This window comes from Meles meles, chromosome 1, assembly GCF_922984935.1.
Source record: "Meles meles chromosome 1, mMelMel3.1 paternal haplotype, whole genome shotgun sequence".
NCBI lineage: Eukaryota > Metazoa > Chordata > Mammalia > Carnivora > Mustelidae > Meles > Meles meles.
This window is the reverse complement of record NC_060066.1, coordinates 171409755-171422937: the sequence shown is the minus strand read 5'-3', so window position 1 is coordinate 171422937 and position 13183 is coordinate 171409755. Positions and strand designations below refer to the sequence as shown.

Below are 13183 nucleotides of genomic sequence, written 5' to 3'. Positions count from 1 at the left end.
CTGCGAACACCTCTGCTTGTCTGTACTTACCTCACCTGCCCACAGCTTCCCACTTCTTTCCCACCTTTCCCTCCACTGTGCTAGCCTTTGACTTGAAGTGTACTTTATCTTACAGTCTTGAGTGTCTCTGTATAAGTAAGCTGTCTTCATACATTTTGCAGCAAGCTTGAGGATGGGGCAGTTCCCTACTCTACCCTCTACTTAAGTGTAGACAGGCCAAGTATAGACACTGCTTGGCCAGTGACTGATTCCAATTCTCACTTCTTGTGAGACTCCTGCCTTGAAACCATCTCATTCTGTAGCTGGGACCACTCGCCCTCTCTGGGTCTCCCTCTAGGTTCTCTAATTAGGGACACTGGGGAGCCCCAATGTGGGCAGTCAAGGTTTGGGGGCACAAACCTTTGGAGGCTGATCTCACTCAGAGAGTAGTCCCAATTTCAGTGAAGGTGCTCCTGGTGCTTCTGTGGACCACTGTCAGAGACTCGGTTCCCATCTGTCCCTATGCCTACCCTTGGCTGAGGTTTCCTGCTCAGTCCCCAAGTTCCACTGGGATTGGGCCTCTGCTCTTGTCAGACCCCATCCTGGTGCCAACCCCATGACCTTTAGATGTGAGCACAGTGGGAGACTTGGAAGTAAAGGCACTAAGACTCCACTCCGATTTGACTTTAAAATCAGTGGGTCAGAACAGAAAAATGCAACATCACCTGAAAGGGCTAGAAGGGCTCCCAGCCAGGAGAGGCTAAAAACCCCCACAACTTCCAAAGGAAGGCGAGTCACACTGCAAGTGGCCAACCATTTCAACTGAAAAAGAGAGAAGGTCTGCCTACGCAGAAGACTCGGCCAACCATCTGTAGCACTTACAGCCCCATTGACCCCTACTGTGTGGTAAGTAACTGACAAGTCTTACAAGGCTGTCACATGTATACATTTCTCCTTGCTCCTATTTCATGCACACCACACAGCCTTGCATACAAGGGTTAGTTTTACTGGTAGGTCTGCTTTCAGGGCGAGCATGAGCTTATTATGCCAATGGGAACATTCCATTCTTGAAACCTTAATTAGCAAGTTATATGAACAGTTTGGCTTCTGAGACCTCCTTCTATCTCCTTAACAGAGTCTACCCCCAAGTCAAAGACATACTACCAGAGACCTCACAGGGTAGATAGCGACATCTGAGAGCCAGCGCAGTTGTGGAGAATTCACTGAGGGGGTGAATGACAAACTGTGAGATCCTTTCTTTGGTGGTCAAGCCACTGGGGATCATTGGCTAGGCCATGCAGCTGCCAAAAAGAGCACGCGTTCCTACATTCGAAATTCCACTTCTCCCTGACCCTCCTGAGCTGCTATCCACAAGAGCACCAGTCTATATCCCCTACTGTCTGTCCCCTATTGGGCTGCCTGTCCACACCTCTGCCCATAAACCCCAGTCATCCTGGTGGACTTCCTGGCACCTGTACTGCCCACCACAGTCCCTGGCGAACAGGCACACAGAATCACCCCTGGCGGGAATCACCCCTCCCCTCTATAGTTGGGGAAGACTCTAACCACCAGCCAACACCCTGCTGGTGAGAATAATTACCCGTACCCAATCCTTCTTCATCCGACCTGTCCCACTGCCTGACCAAAGTCACTCCCACTTGGCTCCCTGCCCGCTGCCACCCCACCCAGCTCACAGAGGAAATAGAAAACTGTCTCCTTGGGTAACTAATGTAGTAAAAATGTTCATACCCTAATACAGAGCATTACTCAAACTGGATCAAGAAACAAGAAAGTGGCACTGGAAGAACACAGATCTACTAAACAGACATACTGTGATTGTTATCCCACCAGAAGAGATCTTTTCACATCACTTGTTGAGGGAGCAGGGAAACAACTGTTCACCTACCACTAACGGGAATTTAAATTTTTATAACTTTCTTGGGGGATAACTTGACAATATAGTATATTGAAATGTCTTTGAAACCCAAATGTACTTCATTTTATTTTTTTTTAAGATTTTATTTATTTATTTGACAGACAGAGATCACAAGTAGGCAGAGAGGCAGGCAGAAAGAGAGTAAGAAACAGGCTCCCCGCCGAGCAGAGAGCCTGATGCGGGGCTCGATTCCAGGACCCTGAGATCATGACCTGAGCTGAAGGCAGAGGCTTAACCCACTGAGCCACCCCCAAAATAATCTTTTTAAAAAGGTTTTTATTTATTTCTTTGTCAGAAATCACAAGTAGTCAGAGAGGCAGGCAGAGAGAGAGGGGAAAGCAGGCTCCCCCGTGAGCAGAGAGCCCGATGTGGGGCTCAATTCCAGGACCCTGAGACCATGACCTGAGCCGAAGGCAGAGGCTTAACCCACTGAGCCACCCAGGTGCCCCGAAACCCAAATGTACTTTAAATCATCAATAGCATTTTTAGGATTTTATCCAAGGAAGTAAAGATACACACAAAGATTAAACCTCAAAGATGTTTATTGCAATATTTTTTAATACTAGTGACAAACCAGATGCCAACTAAATTATTTAATAACAGAGGACTGGTTAAATAAATGGCACATTCATATATTGAACTACTATGCAGCCCTTTTAAATCACATAGAAACATATTTATAGATGCAGATCTATATATATACTGTTAAACAGAAAAGCAGATTACAAATACACATGGGAAAAACATCAGAGAAGACATACCAATGTGACAATAATTCTTATTTTTGAATGGTAGAATTAATGGGTAATTTTTATTTTTCACTTGTTTCAGCATTGTCACATTTTTAAACAATGCATATGCATTACTCCAGTGGTGAAATGAATAAATAAATAAATAAATTAATTAATTAAAATAAAACAAAATTTAGTTTTTCCAACAGTATGGACTTGGGACTCGCACAGACATTGGTTCAAATCCCAGCCAGGCCACTGATGAGCACTGTGACCACAGACACATTACTCACACTCCCTGAGTCTCCTTTTTCTCATATCTAAAATGGCAATACTAGCACTTTCCTCAGGAGGCATTTGTGAGGATTACATGAAGAAACATAAATAAAGCACCTGGCACCAAGCAGACATTGATGACATTTTTCCCTTCCTTCCTGGATGTCCCAAAATACCTCAGAAAAACAATTCACAAAGACAAGATGGTCAAACATGCACTTAATGATGTAAAATATCATCTGAAAATTTAGGAAAGACTCATATTTAATACTTCAGGCTTAACTCTTTCAGCCTTGATCTTTCCAAACACACGCGGTGGCGGGACACACACACAGGGAGACCCTTAGACCAATGAGGCTGTCTTGCCATGTGGGTGGCCTCAGGCAGGCTGTGTTACCCAGCCCCATCAGCAGGTGGGGCCGGTCTCCATCCTGTGTCTGCATACAGCCTGCTAGGCCCAAGGGCCAGCAATGGACATGGTTTATGAAAGGCCATCCCACCAGACGGACTGCAAATATTAGGACCCTCCTCTCTCATTCTACCGTTCCCACCTCTATCCAGGTCCTGTTCATGTCCCACTCTTGCCACTCGGGACTTGAGCCTCCTGGCTCATGAATCTACTTTCCCATCGCTAACCCAGCTGGGATCTGCCCTGTCTTCTTCAGCTTCTCATTCATTTGCTCTCCAAACTTGATGCCTACCCAATGGATACTCAGCTCTGTGCTCAGATACAGACATGAATCAGAGCCAGGCCCTGCTCTGGGGGCCCCACAGTCTGGGAGAACACTGGCAGGGCCATTATAATGCTGTGAGATATTGACTATTTACGTAATACTTGTAGTAGTTGTTCTATGCTTTTAAGAACACTTACTAATTTATTTAAAAAAACAATAACAAACCCACTACATGTTCGCCTAAATAACACTTTAAATGAAAAAATCTACATAAAATTAATGAGAATGGCATTGTTTCACACGTTTGCAAATCTCTCTAATGTCTGACTTAGCATACAGGTGGATTTCTGTATCCTCTTTGGCATTCAGTCTCTGGTGATATGGTATTTGGCTGTGTTAAAGATCACCTGAGGCATGGCAGAAATGTGAAGAGCTTATCTGAGCAACAATCAGTCTGAATCAGGCAGCACCAGGAACTAGGGGCAAGGCTCATGGAGAAGACAAGGAAGCAAAGCAAGGGAATTACTGGATTGGCTGGAGCCTAAGCAGTGGCCATCTTATCTGGGAAAGCCTATTTGGCTGTGATTGGCTGTCCTTGGGTTCTTGATTTCTTAAACTTGAAGTATTTACAGGCTTAAATTCTGGTTTGCTTGCCTAGGCTACTAAGGCATTAGAACTATCTTAGTCTCCTTGTTTAATTAGCTTAACTGTTGAACTAGATGAAGAAACAGGGCCTCCCACAGACGTGGGGTTGGCAAAGGGAGAACTATTTTAATAGCCTCTTTAGGTAACTGTGGATATTCTTTTTTTTTTTTAAGATTTTATTTATTTATTTGACAGACGGAGATCACAAGTAGGCAGAGAAGCAGGCAGAAAGAGACAGAGAAGCAGGCTCCCTGCTGAGCAGAGAGCCCAATGCGGGACTCGATCCCAGGACCCTGAGATCATGACCTGAGCCAAAGGCAGAGGCTTTAAACCACTGAGCCACCCAGGCGCCCAACTGTGGATATTCTTCTTTGATACCCTACCAACCCTGGATGAGCCGTGGTTTCTTAAAGGGCAGCTGCAGTGTGTAATCTGACAGCTCAGGGTGGGGGACACAAGTTTTCCAAAATTCTGTTTTCATTTGAACTCTCACACGTGATCACTGGCAGCAAACATGGTCACCTGTTTTCTGTGAAGTGATGGCCTCCAAAATCGGCCAACTATCCAAATCTGATAACCATGGTGCGTGTCAGTCATTCTTTCAAGGGAAAATGGTGTTCTGAGAAAAAAGTGGCTAGCCCAGTTCCCAACTCAAACAACTGTGCCAGTGCACTTCCCCGAGACCACCAGTGCACCCTGGTAGGCAGCAGAAATACTTTACATGTACTTCCCTTTCCTCACACAAAACATTAAAAAGTACTCGAGGGTTGAAATTTAATAAATCTGGTCACCTTCCCTGCTTCACCAAGTACACCTTGAAGTAGAACTGGCACCTCCCCCTTTTTTTTTACTGTGCACGTGTGGTGGTGAGTCATACGATGATTACCACTGTAGTTCGGCACCACCGCCTTGATGTGTACCAAGACACCAGCAGTTTTACCCACTGTTGCTTTAGCACCAGCAATTCAAACACCAACTCAATGAAAAGAAAAGAAAATCTCAGCAGTAGGATGAAGATAATTCTGATCTCACTGACCCCTGAGAGTGTCAGGTTCCTCCAGGGTTCTCAGACTACACTTTGAGAACCGCTGCTTTATATGCTACCACCAGGGATAAATGTGGGGCTCCAGGAGCTTCCGCCCACAGATCAAAGTTTGGATTAAAGCCCTGCCCTGAGCCTCATGACTGCAATAAGCTGTGTGGTCTTGGCCAGCCCCTTTCCTACACCTCTAAGCCTCAGACCCAGTCCCTTGACCTCCAGGATCCAACTTAGATGGACCACTGACTGCCCTCTGTCATCAACCAGACCAATCCAGCCTGGACTGCACTTCAGCTCCCCTTACTCCTACAGAAGTAGGACTTCTGCGTGACGGGCAGACCATTATATCGTTTCATTGTCACAGCACTCCTGCAAGGTAGATGTTATCAACCCCATTTTGCCAGGGGAGAAACTGAGGTTCAGGGAAGGAGGATTCCCATGCAGATCTGTCTGACATGATAGAGAAGGGCCTTGCACTGCCTTCTGGTCAGTTCTCACAGCCCCATCCCCACCCCCGGTCTGGACTTCCTGCCCTTCGGGCCTGCCTGCTGGTGAGGTTCCAGCATGTCTCACAACCAAAATTTCCTGAAATGAGAAAATTCCCAGCACTGGCAGTTTTAATCATCCAGAGTCTGAATTCCTAACGTTCACAAATCACTCAGATGCTGGAAACCGTGAGACACATCGGCCCCTGGAACAGATCATCGATAACGTCTGAGCTGAGTTCGCCTCTGCTGTGTCTGTGGTGTGTGAACCCAGGCGACGGGGCCCTTCCTCCTGCGAGCGGTTCCACCCAAGCTGCTGCTCTGTCATCTCAGTCTTTGGACTGCACGTGGGAGTTGACATCCTCTGGCCTCTTCCTCGGTGCCAGGGGCTCCCTGGAAAAGCCAGAGCCCATTCAAACAAGTCACAAAACAACTTCCCAGGATGTGACCAGGATAAGAATCACATCCTAAGACTCAGCTTCAGGAAAGTTCATCTCAAAATAAACCCAAAGCTGAAGTAAATAAAGCATTAGGATTATTTTGGGAGAGCAATTTCACAGAACTAGAGAAAGAAAAAAAATACTATTGTCCACAGGGTTTGTTCAGACATTCTGCATTTCTGGTACGTCTTGTTAAGTGGCGGTTTCATATCTGACACTGATGCAAAGGGGCAAATGACCCATGTTTATGAAAATTATACCATTTCTTCTGAGGGTAAGAGTGTCCCTTAAGCACTGGCTTGAGATGGGGCAGAGAGCATGATGAGGATTCAAGGTTGTAATGATTAAAGCCAGGCTGAAGAAACATGTAATTTGTACAAAAGAACCAAGAGACCAACAGTTTAGGACGAAGTGCAGGGAGCACATACCAAGGGGACCCTGCAGCCTTGGCCCCTAGGGAGAAGCGGGGCCACACAAAGAAAGCATGATTTCACAGGACAAGAGAAGGAACAGGCATCAGCATAAAGAAGGGCAAAGCAGCTGCCTTCACTTACAAGTTCTACCACAACGAACAGGTTGTCCTCTTCTGCTATGACCATAATCTTCCCACAATCACTCAATCATCCAATATTTACTGAATCTACTCTCCATGGTGAGGCCCTGGGAATATCTCACTGATGACAACACTGTCTGTGCCCTCAAGGAGCTTCCGGGCCAGTGTGAAGGGGCAAGGATAGGAAGGTAGCAGTGCTATTAATTCTGATGGGGAAGGAGGTCCACCCAGGACGCTTCCTCAGAAAGATGGCAGTTGACCTAGTTAAACCCCCAGCGAGGACAACAGTGGGGGTGTGGGAGGGGTGACAGATGGAGGTGGGAGGGGGTGACAGATGGAGGCCATTGATGGCCAGCATGATACTCCCAAAGATACCACTCCTCAACTTTCTTCAGTCTGCGTTCTATCACTCCACTTCAATCCTTCAGAATTGGTATAACTTCTATGGTCCTTAATGTAAACATGATAAGCAATAAATGATCATATTTGACTTAGGAAAGCCACATAATCTAGTGGTGAAAAACGAGGCGTTTGAGGGCAGGCAGACCTGGGTTTGAAGTCTGTGTTTGCACTTGTTAGTTGTGGACAAGTTGCTTAACCCCCTGGAACTGAATCTACCTCAAAGGGACGTTCTAAGAAATAGAATGAAGCACTTCAACTGTCTGGCACGTTCCTTCTCCAAGATCAAGTAACCACTTCCCAAATATCCCTCAACTGCATGTATTACTGTCTCTGTCCGATGCCACTACCCAACCCGGCTGTCGTCCTCTCTCCCCTGGACTCCGGGACAGCGTCGGCACTGCTGTTCCCACTTCCAGTCTTGTTTCCCTTCCGCCCATTCTTCACTCAGCGGCTCAAAATGCCTCTTCTTTTCCCCTGCTTCAACCCTGCAATAGCTCCCCTTGTCCTTAGAGTTGAAATAGCAGTGGCTTTCGGGGCTTTCACCATCTGGCCCTCCTGACCTCCCAGCCTGATCTGCTCCCAAGTGGCCCACCACATTCCAACTCACTTTTGCCTCTAGAACTTCGCCTGCCCTTCCACAGAAAACACAGACCCTGCTGCCCCGCCCTCTCCTTCTCCAGGCTAATGCTCTCCTTCCCAATGCTCTGTGCTTCTCTGCTTCTTTAAGGAAGTTCTTCCCTCACAGTGAGACTGGAGCTTGTGTCCCCCTCTCTGTGCTCCCACTACTCCACGCCCATATTTTCCCCATTGCCATACTTTACTGTAATTGACTTCTCTGTATCCATTGTTGAAAGTCCTTTCTAGGAGCAGGTTTTGTACTTTCTGTCCCCACTATCTGGCCTGTTTTAAACGAACAAGCAATCTCATGGCTAATGAATGGCAGAAATGAGGTTAAAACCCAGGGCAGTCTAACTCCTAAACTCATGGGTTCCCCCCATCACCACTAAAACCCAACTAAATACAGGTAGTGCCACGCTCTTTGCCCCACTGATCTCTCACCAGTCCCTCAGCAGCCCCTGCCACAAACACATTCTACAACCTTCCTACCAGGCATGCACTCACTTCCTGCCAGAAACTCATGTCCCTCTTGCAGACGAAGGCTCTGTTTGTATTATGCAAAATTATTATTCTCTAGGACAACACTCAACCCACTGATTTTGGTGAAAACATTTTGGAGTGACAGTGATAACGGGGCTTTCCTGGACTTAGGACACTGGTTTTGGGGAGTGGCAACAACCACATTGCAATACAGTTCAGGAGAAAATTCCTGGAAATTGGAGCAAGCTGGTTTGTTTCTTACTCATTAAAGTACATTGAGCCAACTCTCATTCTTTTGCCAATATTTACTGACTAAAAACATGACAAACTGCTCTCTGTGCTGGTCAAGATGTGGACACTGATTGATAGGACTGAGGACAAAAATCCCCTGGGAACGAAAAAGAAGTTTCATGATTGGCTATAGGATAACTTTTTCCCGTTTGGGAAGGTTCCACCACAAAATGGGAAGCGCATGTGTACTGGCTGCACATGGGAGACTCTCCCCCACTTCACTCTCCCACCCAGAGTTATTTGAGTCCAGAACAGGAAGGGAGTTGTATGTCATATAAGGAGTCTGGATATTGATACCAATAATGCCACTTACTGAGGACCTTCATCGTAGTATCTCTATAATGCATCTCTATAATCCTGAAAGCTAAGAAATTATACAACCATGTTATGAATTTGGAAAATGATATAGAGAAGTTAAGACCCATGTCACTGCCACTCAACTGCTAAGTGACGGGATTTACATCTGTCCTTTGTGCTCTGTCTCACCTGCCATCCCTCTCCTGGGCCCCCAGCCACCATCATCTCTCTTTGGAAGAGCTCCTAATGGCTCTCTCTTCTTCCTCTTTTTCCCTCCTTCAATGTGACCTTCTTCAAATCTTTCCACTGTAACAGGCATTGTTGCTACTTCCCAGCATCCATCCTGCCCGTAAAGCTATGGTTTGGTGAGCCTAGTTAGCTAATTTGGGGAGTCCCATAAGCACTGCTGCAGGAATTGGTAACCCAGGCACTTCCTTCTCTTGGCTGCAGACATCGGGCAAGGTGTAAGGAGAAGCCATTAGTCAGAAGCTCAAAGGTGGTATTTTGTTCTCATTCTGCGGCAGTCTCTCTGTCCCTGTGTCTGTCTCTGTCACGGTCTCTCTCTCCAGAACATGAATGAAAGAGCACAGCCTCTGTGCCTGCTGGAAGCTACCCTGGGAGGGAGGCACTGGCCTACATGGGAGGAGAATGGAGCCAAGGGAATCCCAGAGACAGAGCTGGAGCCCTGAGTGTGCCACATCTGAGGACTCCCTACCTTTCAACCTTTCAGTTATTGTGCACCAATAAACTTTCTTTATTATTCAAGCCAGCGTGGGTTAGGTTCCCTATAACCTGCCACAGAAAGTCTCCTGAGTGGTTCAAATGCCTCCCAGTGCACTTTGAATTGCATCCAGATGCCCTGCCTTGGTATTAAAGGCTCACTAACCTCCAAGATCAATGAGTGGTGAGGGCAAGAGCTAGACTTTCATTTACCCTGGCAGTAGAGCACATAGCAGGCACTCTATTTAAAAAAAAAAAAAAAGTAAAGAAAAAAAAACTTTTTTTTTGAGCCCATGAACCTAGGTCTCCCTCTAGTACATTATATGCTTCTCAAAGGTAGGGAGTCTGGCTGGGGTCTTGGTGCATCATATGCTGGACCCACCTCTCTGCAAGTCAACTGCATTTTGCTAGACATCAGTTTTATTAGACATTCAGCTCCCCTATCAGTATCCTTGGGAAGACCACCATCAGGGAGGGCTTAGCCATTCTGCATGTGAGGATGTCAAGAAGTGCCTCCGATTGCCAGACACTCCAGTAGGGAGCAGCGCCCCAGCAATGCCTAAACTACGGACTCTGTGAGCGCACCTTCCTGCCACATCCTCCAAACCCCCCTGCCCAAGAAGAACCTTTGGAATGGGATGGAATCCCCACAAGTAAATGGGGAGAAGACTCGGAGCCATTACGAACTGGGTAGCAATGAACGTAGCCAGTAGGCCATAGGGAACGTCCAGGCGTGGGCCAGAGGAACATATTATTCCTTTGTCTAACCAGCAGGACCTTCCTGCCTTAGGCCCTTTGCTTTTTGCTTCCTCAGACTGATCACCCAGTTACTCCGCCCTCTGACCAACATTTGTCTTCATTCTCTGCAGCGTGCTTGTCAATAACTGATTTTATTTACCTCTGTGTTTCTTTTTCTCTGTCCCTTCTTCCCAAACTCCATGAAAGCAGACCTTGACTGTCTGCCTCCGCACCACATCTCTGGTATCAAGAATCCCCCAGTGAATACCTGTTCATTATCAATGAACAGGCTTCCTGCCCCCTCCCAGGAACCCACCTCCATAAAGGGCTGGTTTTGTCTTAAGAGTCAGGCACCCTTCAAATATGACCTCCTCAGGGAGGCCGCCACCGCCTCATGGAGCATGACAACGGGGCAGGTTTTGCTACATGACGAAAGCACGGGTCGGCCATGTTGTCTCAAAATAGCATGTCTGCTGAAGTTCCAATGTGGACCCATATTTCTCTGATCATTTTCCAGTTCCCTGTCTCCTGAATCATGCAGCTTTCCTATTGAGATCTACACATACACGCTTAAAGGAGCAACAATCTCCCTTACCTCCATCGGTACAGATTCTCCTGATGTGGAGACTAGTTATTTGAGAAACCATAACTGAATCTCTTGGTTTGTTTGTCTTCACAATGCTTCAATTAAACCACTTTAATGAGGCACAAGCAGCCAATACCAGTCTGATATAAAAGTCTTTCCACGCCTTTGTGCTACAGCCAGGTCTCCAGCTTCTCTCTCTCAATTATTACCTTAACCATGCCCTGGAGACTGAAGGAGCCAGTTTATTTTGACTGAGAGATTGTTAAACTGCAGGAGGCAAATCCAAGACACTGTCAGGCTGTGATTTCCATTGCTCCACATGGCCACAGGGTGCTGAGAATAGCCAAGGCCACTTCCTGCTGGAGGAGGAAATGGCAGTTTCCTCAGCTCCCGGAAACGTTACTTCCTCTCTGGTGCCTAGCTCCGTGTTAGCCAATCAGACAGCCTCTTCCCACCCCAAACCCCCAGAGACCTGTCCCAAGCCTGTAGATGACATCCTGTTTCCCCTAAGGAAGTAGCCCGACTTGAAGGAGCCTCTAGGGTATTGAGAGAGGGGTGGGGAGTCAGTGGAGGCAGGAAGGCAATGACCAGTAGTAATAATAATAACGTTACCCAGTGTCAGCTAAGTACTAAGCCCCCATCCCACCCCCTTGTCCTGAAACTCAGATCTAAGTAAACTTGACCTAAACTCTCACTGGCCTCTGATAGTCCAAAGTCATCCAAGATAGAAAATTCAGTCCTTTTCTTGTTTGTACAGAAAATAAGCTCACACCACACATTCCGGGAATTCAGAAACACTGCAGTGGAATTTGAGTGGTCACAGGGCACCAACATATTTCTTAGCAAGCAGACTCATGGAGACGGCTCTGAAGCCAACCTTCTTGGATTCAAATCCTACCTTATACTCCCTATCCCTTATTAACTATATGTTAATCAGGCAGGTCAAATTCTCTAGGCCTCAGTTTTTTCTCTTTCCCTCTTTGTAGGGGAATAATGGTACCTACCTCATCAAGATTCAATGAGATAAAGCACTTAGAACAGATAAAGCACTTGGCACAGCTCAGTACTCAATAAATGTTCATTATTGTTTTATTCTGTTTCCTCCTCCCTTTTTTTGGGGGGGGGGGAAGCCCTTTCCTTGTCTCATGAAGAATAATAGTACCTCTTCTCTGAATCCTTGGCATCAGCCAGTACCCATGCCCTTGAAATTTCAGCTTCTATGGGAGCAGGCCTTGTCAGGGCATTCCTCTGAGTGCTCTCTCTATAAGCCATTTGAGTGAATACAAATTTCTCAATCTCATTATCATTTATTACCATTTAATAGCATCCACTCACCAAATTATGTTTTATGGTATTATTTCATTTTTAAAAATAAATTTCAGGGGCGCCTGGGTGGCTCAGTGGGTTAAAGCCTCTGCGTTCAGCTCAAGTCATGATCCCGGGGTCCTGGGATCGAGCCCTACATCAGGCTCTCTGCTCGGCCAGGAGCCTGCTTCCTTCTCTCTCTCTGCCTGCCTTTCTGCCTACTTGTGATCTCTCTCTGTCAAATAAATAAATAAAATCTTAAAAAAAAATAAATAAATAAATTTCATATTTTAGAATAGCTTTAGATTTATGGGAAAATGACAAAGATAGTCTAGAGTTCCCATATATCTAACACTCAGATCCCCCAGTTACTAACACTGCACATGAATGCAGTACATTTGTTATAATTAATGAGCCAAGGCCAACATATCATTATTAACTGATAAATCTGTATTCATTCAAACATCTTTGTATTTGATCTAATGTCCTTTTCCAGTTTTAGGACCCTATCCAGGATAACACATTATATATTTTTTTTGATTATATGTTTTTATTTCTTACTTTTTTTTAAAATTAATTTATTTTTTCAGCAAAACAGTATTCATTGTTTTTGCACAACACCCAGTGCTCCATGCGATACGTGCCCTCCCTATTACCCACCACCTGGTTCCCCCAACTCAAAACCCTCAGGTTGTTTTTCAGAGTCCATAGTCTCTTATGGTTTGCCTCCCCTTCCAATTTTCCTCAACTTCCTTCTCCTCTCCATCTCCCAATGTCCTCCATGTCATTTGTTATGCTCCACAAATAAGTGAAACCATATGATACTTGACTCTCTCTGCTTGACTTATTTCACTCAGCATAATCACTTCCAGTCCTGCCCATGTTGCTACAAAAGTTGGGTATTCATCCTTTCTTTCTTTTTTTTTTTTTTATAAGCATATAATGTATTTTTATCCCCAGGGGTACAGGTCTGTGAATCACTAGGTTT

At 45.8% G+C, this 13183-nt stretch overlaps 1 long non-coding RNA gene across 1 annotated transcript in view; it reads right to left on the bottom strand.

Annotated features, from left to right (window-relative positions):
- The window catches only part of LOC123956006, a 225969-nt gene that overhangs the window by 161097 nt on the left and 51689 nt on the right, over positions 1–13183 (bottom strand). The gene's annotated exons all lie outside the window — the stretch shown is intronic.